Source organism: Gastrolobium bilobum, unplaced genomic scaffold, assembly GCF_033153095.1.
Source record: "Gastrolobium bilobum isolate Gb01-03AN ecotype WA unplaced genomic scaffold, APGP_CSIRO_Gbil_v1 utg20167, whole genome shotgun sequence".
NCBI lineage: Eukaryota > Viridiplantae > Streptophyta > Magnoliopsida > Fabales > Fabaceae > Gastrolobium > Gastrolobium bilobum.
In genome coordinates, this window is record NW_026898928.1 from 42,985 (window position 1) to 57,722 (window position 14,738).

The 14,738-nt window shown below is 36.9% G+C and overlaps 1 pseudogene; it reads left to right on the forward strand.

Moving 5' to 3' along the window:
• The first annotated feature begins 679 nt into the window (after positions 1 to 679).
• LOC133285621 (uncharacterized) lies at positions 680 to 14,226 on the forward strand (annotated as a pseudogene).
• Positions 14,227 to 14,738: the final 512 nt, after the last annotated feature.

The following is a 14,738-nucleotide window of genomic DNA, read 5'->3' on the forward strand; positions in this document are numbered from 1 at the left end:
ATTTTTATTTATTTAAAACATTTTTTATTTATTTTCATAATTGGCATGCAATTGTGAACACACAATGTGAATACATAATATGAACACAAAACTAAAATTGAAAGACTACCTTTTTTTTGGATCTTAATAATAGATCACGAGATAGGATATTGTGACAACTAAATAATGTTACTACCAATGTTATTACCACATCTTAACAGTTGATTTCCGCCAATCAACAGTTATCATTTTTCAAATCAAACTCATTAATTAATTATTTAATTCGCAATAAATGATAATCGTTGATTGGCGGAAATCAACGGTTAAGATATAGTAGTAAATTATTTGATTGTCATAATATCCTATCCCATAGATCATTTTACAAAAAATATATTTTTAACCTAGAATCACCGCTTATATTTAACGTACGTGATCGACGTGACATATCAAATCCCAAAAATGGTGGTAATTGTTATAATTAATGTAGCAAATCCTTTTGATTTAGCACCAAACCGTCTTTAAAAACACCATTACAATAACAGCGTTTTCCACTTTCCCAAACGGTTGATTCTGAAGTTCAGTAAAAAAGAAAGAAAGAAAGAGAGTATTTCCCACTTTCTGAAATCAACATTGCTAAGATATCATCATGTCTCCGGAGTTTTGCTATTTTCTCTGAATTAGGGTTTACAGTGTTCTTCGTTTCGGTTCGTAAATCAGGCTTTAGCCGAAGATATGGCAAACGATACTGTTTCCGGTCTCATCGCTGAGTTTAAAGGGCCAATGACAGTGTCTACCAGAGAGACACTGTCGAAGGAAATTGTTCTGAGCCCTTCGAGTAGTCGCAATCGCAAGTGTGAACCATTTGAGAAGCGAACGCCGCCGCCAACGGTTGCCGTTAGAAGCAAATCTGAAACAACTAGGTCCTGTTCTCCTTCTTCGGATCCTTCAGCTTCTAGTTCTGAATGCTCGGTTTCGAAGAATCAGCCGAAAAAATACAAGACTGTGAAACAGTTGATGGTTGAGGCTGAGGAAGAGAGTGAGGATGAGGATCATGGAACTTTTTCTTCGAATCTTAAAATTAGGACAATGGATGCTCGTATTTATCGTGCTATCTTTAAAAAAACATACACAGGTAATATATTAGGTTGCGTAGTTTTGATTCTTAGACTAAGCTGCAAGTTTTGTCACTCTCATTATTAATTCTTATTTTTATTCTTTCTTTAACTTTTTTTGTCATTTTCTTAGCCTCTCGGTGTTGTTGCTTTTCTTTATAAATTTAATTAAAAAAATGGGCAAATCCCACCGGATAAAGGGAAAACCTTGTGCACAAAGTCTCCTTAATTTTGTGAGGATAGGGATGAGAATGCAGTCTTGCCTTTGCATTTTTTTGCGAAGATACGAACTATTTAATGAATTCGTATCCGTGAACTCATAAAGGAGCGACCTTTTCAGCATCAACAGAATCTTTATCTCTCAGACTAGTTCGGTTCAGCTCCAAAATCATTATTTTTTTGTACGGAGTCTTATCCTTCCATTTGATAGGGAAAACACCAATTTTAGTTTGTAAAACAAGATTATAATAAGCATAGTTATGGATTAGTTCAGATCAGTTACACTTTATACAAGCTGGTGGAGGTAGTTGTGTTCAATGGAGTAGTTATGGATTATTTTCAGACCAGTTACACTATTATACAAGGTGGTAGAGTTAGTTAGAGTTTCTCTTAGTGTGATTGTAACAACCCATCATTATTATCGATTACATAGAGTTCTCTCTCTGACACAAACACACACTCAATACTCTCTCAATTCTCTCTGGCTGTGATACCTTTATAGATGATAATATTGCCTGGTCTTATGTTCAAGTCTCTCAATATTGTTTTTGGTTCTCGAAATGCAGATAATTGAAATGTTGCTGAGTAAGGTGTGCTAGTTTTAGTATATTGTTATTGTTAATATTAATATTACATTTTTTCCTTTAATTCCTTGGCTGCCAGATTGCCATGAGGAGTCAAGTAGGATGGATAGATCAATTCAGGAAGGTGGTGACAGGGGTGGGGGCAAGATTGACGAGTGCTTTGAAGGGAATCATTTAAACTGTAGAGCAGTCCCCACGGATGTTATTCTGCCAGATGAAGATGCTGAAGCCAAAGAGATGAGCGCCGAGTCTAGGTTCCTGAGTGAGCCTGTTAAAGAACTATTAGAAAATAATGTGACTCTAGGTTCATTATTACCATGTAATGACACAATACCTGAGACTAGAGAGGCACCTGCTGAGGTTCTGTCTGATTGCCGTGGAGAGGAGACATCACGGATGTTAGTGTCAAAGAATTCCATATTAAATGAAAATTTGATTAGGAAATGTGTTGGGCATGATAAGGGTGAAAATTTGATATCTTCTGAGAGAAAAAGATCTATGGTGGACATGCATTCAGATGATGAAAACTGCAACTTCGTCGTGGATGCTGGCCCATCAAGGCTATATAGCAATATCGTGGAGACCAGTGGATCTTTTTCCAAAATGATAACAACAACATCACCTTTATTGCAAACTAATTGGGGTTCCAAAAGGATAAGGTGATTGTTATTTGTTAGTAAATGATAGGGAATCAATCAATGCTATTCCTGAGTTAATATGAAATATGAGTTTTAAGCCATTCTTTGCTTAGGCCTTTTGGTGTGTTTTGTTGCTTTTATTAGGTTTAGCTTTCATGTAGTTTCCTCTTTTCTCTCTTAGAAAATACCTTTCTCTATATATTAAAAAGTGGTTTGGCTTTTGTCTTTTCTCTGTCCCAAAAATATGTCTTTTTTTACTTTGGTTTGCAATTCATGATCATATGACACATTTCTATCAAGAACTTAGCTTTATCCCATAGGTGGGGTCTGCTAGATGGGTTATTTAACAACATTGGCAATGTATTTTTTCAAGGTTTCTCCTAATATTTTCCTAGGTCTTCTGCTAGCCCATTTAATCTTACTGTATTCCCTTTGATCCGTTCTCTTTATATATGTGTTATTCTTATCTGACCAAACCACCTTGGCTTATATGATACATTTCTATGAAAAAAAAATCATTCAACATATAATGCGTGAGATGTCATGTGAAGCATCTTTTGTCCTTTTATAATTTTAGTACTAATTAAAATTTTATTAGTCTGTACATTTTTTTTGTTTATTTTAGTCCATGTTTGATTTATCAATTATAGCAATTTTTGTACTTTGGTAAACTTTTATTCAAATTATTATGTAAAGTGTGTTGTTGGATTTTTTCTATCTAAGACTACCAAATTAATAACTATTTGAAATATTGCAAATTAACAAAATAATTTGGATGGATGATCACTATAAGGACATTTTATGTGATTGATAAATTGAGGGTCTAAAATGAACAAATTTAAAAAAGGAAAGAACTAAATGAATACATAGAAAGGACTAAAGTGGGTTTAAGTTGGTTTTTGTAGGCGGATCTCTTTATCAGATGTGCAAAGGGATCAGAGTAAATTGATCAATAATGTTGATCAGCCTTCTTCAAAATCTGATGGTGAAAAGTTATCTACTAGAAACAAGGAAGGTTAGTGGTCTCCATCATTTTAAGTTTCAGTTTGTTTTGACTTTTCACAGTTCAATGATGTTGACAAATAGCAAGAATTATTATACCCTTTGCTGTTTCCTATGGTAGCTTCTGAAACCACTACATACGTTTGCAGGAAAATCTGAAGATCCTGTGGGTAATGTCTCTTAATTCTTGACTAGTTCAACTCTGTGTTTATAACAGTGTTTATTGGAAAATATGGAGATCTAATGAGGCAAGGAGGCTTCCTGGTACAGCTTCTCGCCACCTAAGTAGCCTCAATGTTGATGAGAAGGCGTTGCCTTTTACTTGAGGCTTGAGGCATCCACCTTGGTTGTATTATGAATTTTCAACCAATTTTGACTCATTTTCTTTTTCACATTGGAGGTGCTAACCCTAAGGTAGGGGAAGGGGATAGGTGGCCTAGAGGAGGTTCGAATCTCTAGCAACATTTGGCCTATGGTCTTAGAGATTGGGGCCAAAGCTAGTTGAGTTGCAACCTCATGGGTAACCAAAATGGCTCTTAAACCCTTACGTAATCACTTTTATCTTATTAAGTTTGAAATATGTAGTGGTAGAGTAGTCAATCTGGTCTATCTGAGGGAAAATATAGAAAGAAGCAAAAAAATTAAAATATAAAATTCCTTCACTGTGTCAAAGGACTAACTTAGGTGGCTTGTCATAGCTTATGGTGATCATTCTTATTTTTTTAGTAGTTTTTCTCTCATCATAGCTGAGACACATTCTGCCCTTTTCTTTTGTCAACTTCAAACTGAAGGAAACACAAACAAACTTAGCTTCTTATTACAAAACAAACTCATCTTAGCTTCTTATTACAAAACAAACTCATCTTAACAGCATACTTTCATCATTTCCTCCATCCCCAACTTTTAAGATTTGACTTGGCTTGCTTTTTCTTATTATTTTCTTGTCACAGGCTCATAAGAACCTTGAGGTGCACCACCCCAAAAGCTAGCTCAAGGGGTGGGAGTGCCTAAGGCCTTATAAACCCCACATTAGTTGCCCATACAACCAATGTGGGACTCCAAGTCCCATACCTTGCAAATGGGTCCTAACATTCCACCACGCTCCGCAGTCCCGGCGCCCACGCGGGCTAGCTTTGAGCTAGTCTTTTACTAGCCCCGGGCGAACACTGCAATGCCGACGTCACCACCCGCGCCGCTTGATTGCAACCGAGAGACATAGTGGAAGGCTCTGATACCATTTGATAAGAACCTTGAGGTGCACCACCCCAAAAGCTAGCTCAAAGGGTGGAAGTGCCCAAGGCTTTATAAACCCCACATTAGTTGCCCATACAACCAATGTGGGACTCCAAGTCCCATACCTTGCAAATGGGTCCTAACACAGGCCCTTAGAATTTATTTGCTTGAATTCTAATTTTTTTAATCTGGTTGCCTCTGATAGAACAAGGGTAGGAATCGTCTATCTTTATTATTTTGCAAAAAGGAGATACAAGAAGATAACCCTCACTAAGAAAGACACTAGCTCAGAGAGCTCCAATGGCAAGCCCTTTACAATGAGATCACTCACACTCACTAGAAGATAGCTAGACAATTGACTAACTATTCTCCTTACTGAGTCCTCTATTTATAGAACTCTTGTTGACTTCTTGCTGACTCAAATCAGCTTAATTTTGCTATAATGACCTTCATAATCTGCCATTATCAGTTCGTTTTGCTCCCCTGCAGTGGCTCCTTATTCTGGACTTATTTTCCTCCTTTCACAAATTATCCATTCCCCCATTTTAGTCTTTGTTCTTTTATCATTCAAATCATATTTATCAGCCTCGGTTTCAAGAGGCACCCACCTTGCCTCACTGCCTCAAAGTGAGGTGGTTTTTGGGGTTGCTGCCTCAACCCGCCTTTCTCCTCATTTTGACCCTGATTGATAATTTATTCCATGTGAATTGCATTTCCTACTCAATTTGTTTGCTTGATCAAATGTCAGAGAGTGCTCAAGGGAATGGTGTTGAAACTGAGAAAATAAGGAAACAGCAGAGGAGTTTACATCTTTTACTGAAGCCAGAGATAGCAAAACTTTGTGAAATTCTTCTTCTCCCAGTATGCAGCTTGCTTTCTCTTTGCTACGTTTTACTTACTATTTGTTTGTTCTGCTCTGGTCATTTGTCATTGACAAGATTGTAATTTATTTACCAGATTATTTTGTTATTGTTGAAATGTGATTTCTGAGAGATTGTAGGAAGTCTAGTAATATTAATTAATGTTAAAAGCCTTCAGAATTTGATTGACTTGATTCTGTGTTCCCATTGAGCTCCGGATGTTGGGATAATTACTAAATGGGCCTTATTTTTGCAGATGTTTTAGTTTGAAACTTGTGATTTTTGGCTTATAATGTTGTAGGAATGAAGTCCGTTTATCATTGATTTGGAATTTTGAAATCTAAGGTTGAAGCGATAGATCCTGGCTAAGTTGAAGAAACCTGTTGATGGAATTTCTGATTGTAACATTTTGTTTAGAAAGTTAAGTAATATCTGAAATAGGAAAAGGATAAGGTTTTTATATTAAAAGGAGGGAGATTGCTTCGAACAGTAACTAGAAAGAACATAATGGGTTAGAAATGGCTGCTATGTCCATTGAATAAAGAACAGAGGCGATGAGTTCAATAAGTTGTGGATCTAATAATGGGTGGAGACTTATATGACTAGTTTCAGACCTGCTAGGTCCATTCTTAGAGCTACAATCAATATAATTATAAAATTGGTTGCTTTACAATTTGTATATCTGAACTCTATATAACAGTTTGAATTTGATGGTATTTTGACACATTTTTGTAATGCAGGACAATGTCAAGATTATGGTTGAAAATTGTCTTGAATATACTATGAACAATTACCAGATCTGTATGGAACCTGTGTCAATATTACAAGCTTTTCAATTATCTCTGGTCAGAATATTTTCTTGCATTTTCTTCTATTTCATCATTGTTTTTTGTTTCTTTTTCAATTTTCTCTGTCCCTCCCTTTGCATGCTGACATAGCTGTTTTTTTTAAAAATAAAATAAAACTGGCCTCCCCCCCCCCCCCCCCCCCCCCCCACAAAAAAAAAAAAAACACCAATATATGATCCTTGACCCTTGATAATCCATGGTCATTATTTCTTGATTGTTTTCATCTCATATATGTGATTTCTTACATCTCACTAAAATCATAAAAGTGCATCATGCTTGATTTGATGAAGCATATTTAAGGTTAGGGTTGTTTAGGAATTATCAATGTATTCTTCAAAATTTATAGGAATATCATTATCCCTAAATAACACAATAATCCATAAATATGCTTTTTCATTCTACTACATTGATGCCTATTGAATTTTCATCTATTGACATTTGTCTGTTGCTGCAACCTAACAGGCAAACCTTCTTTCCTTTATACCTGATCTTGCTAGTCAACTTCAACCTTGTTTCTTATGTTATATGACTTAAAATTGATGTGTATGTCGGGCAAAGGTTTCTTGGTCAAATAATCTTGGCTTGGAAGTAACTTTGCAAACATTCTTTTCCTAACTTGGTTTCAGTTGAACATCGTATTTTTTCTCTCATTCTATTTAATGAAATTTCTTCTTTTCTATGGATTTTTTTTACCTCTTTTTCTTGGATACAAGGCTCCACCATTCCCTTGTAGAGATTTACATAGAACAATGCTTGTATGGCTGAAACTCGTTTGTTATTAAGAAGTTATGTTTGCTCTATTTCTTCTCCTGCTTATTTGCAATATGGTTACCATCTCAACAAACCCATTTTGACTATCTTTTTCTTGTACTGTTCAGTGTTGTACAGTCGCTTCTTTGCTAAAGCACAAACTTGACTTTGAAGCTTCCCTCATACTTGCAAAGCAGCACTTGGATTTTGACTGTAAGAAAGAAATGGTGGATGAAATTAATTCAAGGCTGTCGGATCTGAGGGAAAAGTTTTTATTCCTCAAAGGAAATTCTAATGTCATTGGTTCTCCAAAAGCTTCTGAATCATCAAACAGGGTTAATTCGTATACAGAAGTGACACCAGAGGTTGAATTGACCAAGAAAGATAATTCCAAAAATTTAAAAGATATTCGGAAGCGCGATAAGCTGTTGGGGATGCTACTTCTGATGCAACAGAAAGAGAAACAAAAGTTAAAAGAAGATATTGAGATTGAAAAGGCTGAATTTGAGAGAAAGTACAAAATAGAGCGGGCAGCTATTCAATCCTTTTCTCCCCATGAAGTGATAAGAAAAGAAAAGCTCAAGGTTTTTAAAAGTGAATATTATAAAATAATTGGAGAATTGGAAAGGCAACATGAAATACGTCTCAAGGATCTTGAGGCCAAGCAATTAGAAGCTAGGCGGAAGTTCCTCGAGTCTGGGGCACCAGATGAATTGTTAAACATGGTTGCTTCGAAGGAACTTGGGACTGGTGTTAAATACTTGCAGACTCATGATCAAGCACAGCCCCATAATGCTTCCAAAGCCCTTGTATCTGATCATGTTGCTGAAGGAAAGAGTTTTCAGAATATAGTTGAATCCATGACAAGGACTGGAACTGGGATTGGATTATCTGAAGCTCCTGTCACCAATTCCTCTTTAGATGTATTATGCAGTAGCCAAGTTGAACTGGAAACTTCTCTGGTCAAGCATGCCGGTGCTAATGAGATGGAGATTATGGCCTCAAAAGATGAATCAGTATCTAGAAACAAGTGCAATAATATTGCTGAAAATGAATATGACAGTCAAGGAAATATTATCTCTAAGCATTCAAATTCTAGAGAACAATGTTCTGATGGAGCCACTGGCATGACAGATGAAGGTGAAGGGTGTGAAAATTGTTGTCGTGAATCTCATAATGATCGTGGGCAGGATACTGTGACATTGGTTTTTCAATCTAGTGGAGAGATATGTGATGGGGAAACGTCAGATGTTCCCAGTGGAGAGGTGGTTCTTGCAGTGCATAAAATCAGCAGTTCAAATGATGATCAGGTTGAAGTTCCTTCTTCTAGGCAAGGGAAATTTGATGCCACTATATTGAGCAAGCCTGTTTGTGGTTTCTCAGTAGAAGTCAAGGCTAATGGTTTCAGTGATGGTGTGAATAATATGGGCTCCTTGAGTTCACAATCACCTAAAGAACCTATCTTAAGTGTAAATACCATGTGCTTGCCAAATTGTGAGAATGCTGCACAAATCCATGAGGCTGACAACAGCAATGGTTCAAATAATGCTGACATTATGAACTCACCTTTGTCTGATGAAAGAATTTCCTCCTGGAATTCAAAATCACCTCAAGAACATGTCCATAGTGTAAATGTAATGTGCATGACAAATTGTGGGGATTCTGCACAGATCCATGAGGATGATGACAGCAATGGTTCAAACAATGTTGTCACTCTGAATTCACCTTTGATTGATGGGGAAATTGATGATGGGACCATAGTAAGTGTATTAGATAGAGAGATGCATGTGGGAATGCCTGCAGCTGATGATGTTACTCTGTCTATGGAGCAAATATCTGGAGGGGCTGTAAATGTCTCAGTTTTAGATAGAGAGTTATTAAGACCATGTGCAACTTCTAGTCCCAGTAATAGGCCTAATGCTGCTAATTCTATTATTCTTTTGAATCAGCCTTCTTTAGAGAAACAAAATCCTGATGGAGTCTCATCAATCATACCTGCTGGACCAATCCCAGTTGAAGAGCCCGAAACTAGTCATGAAGGGGCCGCAGTAAGTGTATTAGATAGGGAGGCAGCTGGGGGAATGCCTGGCACATTCAATTGTACTGATTATCCAGAGAATGTATCTCCTCTGAATTCTTCATCCACGAATCAAATATCTGACGGAGGTTCAGTTTTAGATGGAGTTTTATCATCAAGGCCTTGTGGAGCTTCTACTCCTAGAAATGTTCCTAATGCTGCTAATTCAATTATTCTTTTGAATCAGCCTTCTTTAGAGAAACAGAATCCTGATGGAGTCCCATCAAGTATACCTGCTGGACAAATCCCAGTTGAAGTGTCCGAAACTAGTCATGAAGTTGATGCAGTACGTGTATTAGATAGGGAGGCAGCTGGGGGAATGCCTGGCACATTCAATTGTACTGATTATCCAGAGAATGTACCTCTGAATTCTTCATCCACGAATCAAATATCTGACGGAGGTTCAGTTTTAGATGGAGTTTTATCATCAAGGCCTTGTGGAGCTTCTACTCCTAGCAATGGTCCTAATGCTGCTAATTCTATTATTCTTTTGAATCAGCCTTTAGAGAAGCAAAATCCTGATGGAGACTCATCAAGCATACCTGCTGGACAAATCCCAGTTGAAGTGCCCGAAACTAGTCATGAAGGTGCCACAGTAAGTGTATTAGATAGGGAGGCAGCTGGGGGAATGCCTGGCACATTCAATTCTACTGATTATCCGGAGAATGCATCTCCTCTGAATTTATCATCCACGAATCAAATATCTGATGGAGGTTCAGTTTTAGATGGAGTGTTATCATCAAGGCCTAGTGGAGCTTCTAGTCCAAGCAATGGTCCAGCTACAATTTCCCCTTTGAATCCGCCTTCCTTACGGCAACAAATTCCTGATAGAGTCTCGTTGAGCATACCTGATGGACAAATTCCAGTCATAGTGCCAGAAAATAGCCATGAAGTGACTGAATGTCAATTGACAGACAGTGCGATGGTGGATAAAAGTACCACATCAGACCAGCAGGAAGGAGTGCGTGGAACCGTGACAGAAAACAATTTGTTGCAGGAGACTCCAGTACCAAGACCAGTTGATCTCATGGATCCTCTAGAACAAGTGCTGCCATCATCATCTGAAGAGTCCCCACTTGACCAGGATACATATAGAGAAATGCATAACTCTTTGCTATCTAGTCCAATTGATGTTGTACCAGATAATCAATCCAATCATGTTTCAGTGGTTATGGAGCCTTCAGAGCAAGTGGATCAATTGCCTTCTGCAGGGTTCCTTTCTTCTAACCAGGGCCCATCTAACTTACCTTTGGTGACTGGAATTGAAGACCAGCCAACCAATGAAGATGCTCTCTCCAGCCACATTCCTGAGGCATCAATTGAGGTTCAAAATCAAGCTGTTGAGCAACCTGCCTCAAATCCTGACCTTGATTCACTTATGCCTGGTGGAGTCAGAACAGAGTCTTCAGACACAAGAAATTTGTCAACTCCAACAGAGATCAATAGTCATCTTATACCAACTGCAACCCAATCAGCTTCCAGGATTGTTCCACCTTTGGGCCGTGATCCACTTAAACTTGAATTGGAAAAAATACATAAACTGACGGAGCAAAATATGAAAAACCATGAAGATAAGGTTAGCTTCTGGTTTACTCGTTGTTGTGATGATATTTAAGGTTTAATATCTTTCATTATTTCTTTTATAAAACTAATATATTATTCTATTTGTTGGAGCAGAAATTGCAGTTGCAATCTGATTTCGAGAAGGAATGTGAGGAACTTCGCAGGAAGTATGAAATTAAAATTAAGGACATTGAGGTTGAATTGCAGAAAACAAGGAAGAACCTGGACACACAACGCAACACAGTTTTTATAAATAAGATTTTGGCTGAGGCTTTTAGGGATCTTAAAGCATACGGTGCATCAGGAATGCAACAAGGTATATTGCTATTAAACAACCATCTCACATAAAAGTTGGTGTTTAAGTGAAGGGCACTCTAATGGTTTTATATTAGACTTCTCTAACACTTCCCGTCACAAAAGCTCATTTAGCTTGAAGGGTTGATAATGCATGACCTATGTTAAGAAATTCCACAATTAAATATTTATTAGAAGAATAGGGATGATGAAGATCGAACTCGTGACCACTTAGTCATTGACTCTAAATATCATATTAAACAATCATCTCACCTAAAAGTTCGAGTTGTTAAGTGAATGGTATTTTAATAGTTTTATATTAGACTAATTGCTTTTATAGTCCTGACTTAGTATCATTAATATTATCAATACCTTTATCCCTGATTATAGAACAATAATAAGGATTGAGACGTGAAATCTGTAATTTGTATTGATATTTTTGGGTCTCACCAGTACAATGGAAATTACAATGGAAATGAACTATATAGATTCACGTGATTACATATTGGTAAACTATGGTAAATACAAGCTACTCTATAGAAACCGAGTCAGAGCATTAGAGAGGCTCTGATTCTCTCCCAAGTCCCAATTCAAATGCCCAAGACTCAAGATCCTTCCCCTACACTTTTACCTTCTGTTTTATAGATGTCATTTATGCCACTAACTCCTCTAATTAACTAACTAATGTTGACTCACCATCAAGGGGTCGTATCAATCCCAAACTAGTTGGGGTAGGTAGTAGGTGAACCCAAATGAAATGTATGATCAGATTAAGGAAAAAAGAATAGCAATAAAATTAAAAAAATATAAATAACACTAAACATTATAAATTAATAAATAAATAGCAATCAACAAAAAAGAAAAATAAAATGAAATAAAGATACCCTAGAGGAGCTAATAACTTGGAGCTAATAAAATAAAATAAAATAAAATCAATAAAGATACCTCTACAGTGCTAATAACTTTTCTTCATTTCGTCTTAAGACACTCCTTTCAATAATTTATATCCTCCTCCATTAAGTTTTGTTTTTTTACCTTTTTCCAAGTAAGTTTTGGTCTACCTCTTTCTCTTTTTGTGTCAAGCTCTAGATGACAAACTTTTGCTTTTTTGGGAGCATCTGGGGGTCTTCGCATTATATGGCCAAGCACCTCAATCTATATTCTTCTCAACCCCCTGACTACGCATATGATAAGAAAACCTAATCTCACTATAGTTCCCTTCCAATTATGCTGACTGTGGTGATGGTGGGAATTTATATGGCATCTGTTATTCTCTTTTTGGCAGAACAAGTATCTACCTAGTATATTTGCCGCTTGTAAACATATCTAAATTGCTGATACCATTAAGATATTTGTGTAGATTTCTTTACGGGGACAATATTGTGCTTCTTCTATTGTTTATTCTTTATATACTCTTATATTTTACCCCCTTCACCGCCCCCTAAAAAGAAGGAAAGAATGAATCTGCACAAAAACATGTCGTTGGACCCCTGTAGGATAGAAGCAGTGGAGCAGAGGGCCTTTCCCTTTCGGCGGGTTTGTAGAGGGCATCTGAAGCCTAGATCTCAAGCAAGCAATGCATATCTGGAACTTTTGTGCTGGCTCTTGCTGTTTTTTTTTTATATAGGAATGTTATATTTACAACCTATTTTTGTTTACAACCTCTTACAATCATATTTTAACTGTTGATTTTTGCCAATCAACAGTTATCATTTATTTCGAATTAATAATTAATTAATGAGTTTGATTTGCGAAAATAATAATGATTGATTGGCGAAAACCAACAGTTAAAATATGGTTGTAAGAGATTGTAAATGAAAATAAGTTGTAAGTATAATCTTCCTCAATATATATATATATATATATATATATATATATATATATATATATATATATATATATAAACTTTTAAGACTACCAATGCATTTTCCGTTGCAGTTGTTTTTAGTTTGGCTGTTCAAATTTTTATAAGAGTCGGGTGGATTTTTTTTCCTTTAATTAAATTAAATTTGCAGTTCTATGCATGTCTCTCGCTGTGTGTGTGGGCGCATTCATCCCATCCTTTTCATATTCTACTCATTTCTAGCCATTTGCTCTGCTTTTTCTGTTTGTCTATTCTAACCACACTATATTAATGTCAGATGCAAATGCAAGTTTTTCGCAGCAATTAATTCAGCTTTCAAGACAGCAAAATGCTACTAGGTCCTCGCCGGTTGCTAGTCTATCTTCCTCTGGGCCTCCTGCAGCCAGTTTGCAAAGTTCCTACGCTACAACCAGCTCTCAGACTATGGTACCGCCTATGCAGAGCACTTACAATACATCTGGAAGTGTTTCTGCAAGACTACCTCATATCAACTCCATCACTTCACCCTCAGTAAATCTTCAAGCTGGTGGGGAGATACGTGCCCCTGCACCACATCTTCAGCGTTATAGACCCTCAACATCTATCTCAGGTGGGAATATACGCGCCCCTGCACCACACCTCCAGCCTTATAGACCATCAACATCTGTCCCAAGTGGGCAGGTTCGTGCCCGTGCACCACATCTCCAGCCTTATAGACCCCCAACATCTGTCCCAGCCCCTAGTCACTGTACAGTTCCACATGGGATACCAAGTCAGGCTGCACCAGGTATTCCTGTAAATTCTCCCTTATTTACTCCCCAGTTACCCCAACTGACGCCAACAACCTTTCAGTCTGATCCTTATTGGGGGCATTGGCCCGAGAGTACAGGTGGGTTACCCATTCCTAACTTTTCTGCCGTGGATGCTCCCAGTCAATTTGGTATAAATCCGCCAAATGTACTGTCAGGTATGTCAGATTTGCCTTCCTTGAACCAATCCCAATTTGGCACAAGAGGTAGCATGCCGGCTAACTCAGCCCATCAAGCTACATCTTCTGATTTTGTCTGTTTATCAGATGATGACTGACCGGTGCAAGTTTTACTTTTTCTTTGCATATTTGTCCTAACAATAGGCAATGATATAGCTCCTTTCTGTCCCCCTAGTTGAGGGGCTTATGACATGAATTTAGGAGTGCAGATATAGGTTATGATGGAGGTGCCACGCTCACCTGTTTTTTATGTTTTGTTTCGTTGTAATTACTGGTTTTAAAATGTACATATACGTAATGCAGTTAATTTTAAGGTTCTCCTCTGGATCGCAATGAATGGCTGTACTTTGAAATGAAGCATGGTGCTTTTCATACCATATACTACTATATTTCAAAATATATGGCGTTTGAAGTCATGTACTAAGATTTAATAAGTTATTATCTAACTCTATTTTTTTTTTTTAAAATGTTTATATTTGATCAAATAAAATTTCCCTGATACTTGAAATAATATTATTCCTTTATTAATGCTTTATCTAAAACTTTAAAAGTAAACTTAAAAATAAAAAAACATTATACTTATAAATTTGTTAAAATAATACATAAACTAAAAAAAATAATTAAAGTAACATTTTGAACGGAATGGAGTGTATCCTTAGTGCATTTAGATGCCCAAGCCTAAGAATCTAACAATTGTGTGCATATTAAATTTTTTTTTTTATACAAGAAGTATTTCCTGTTCCAGAGT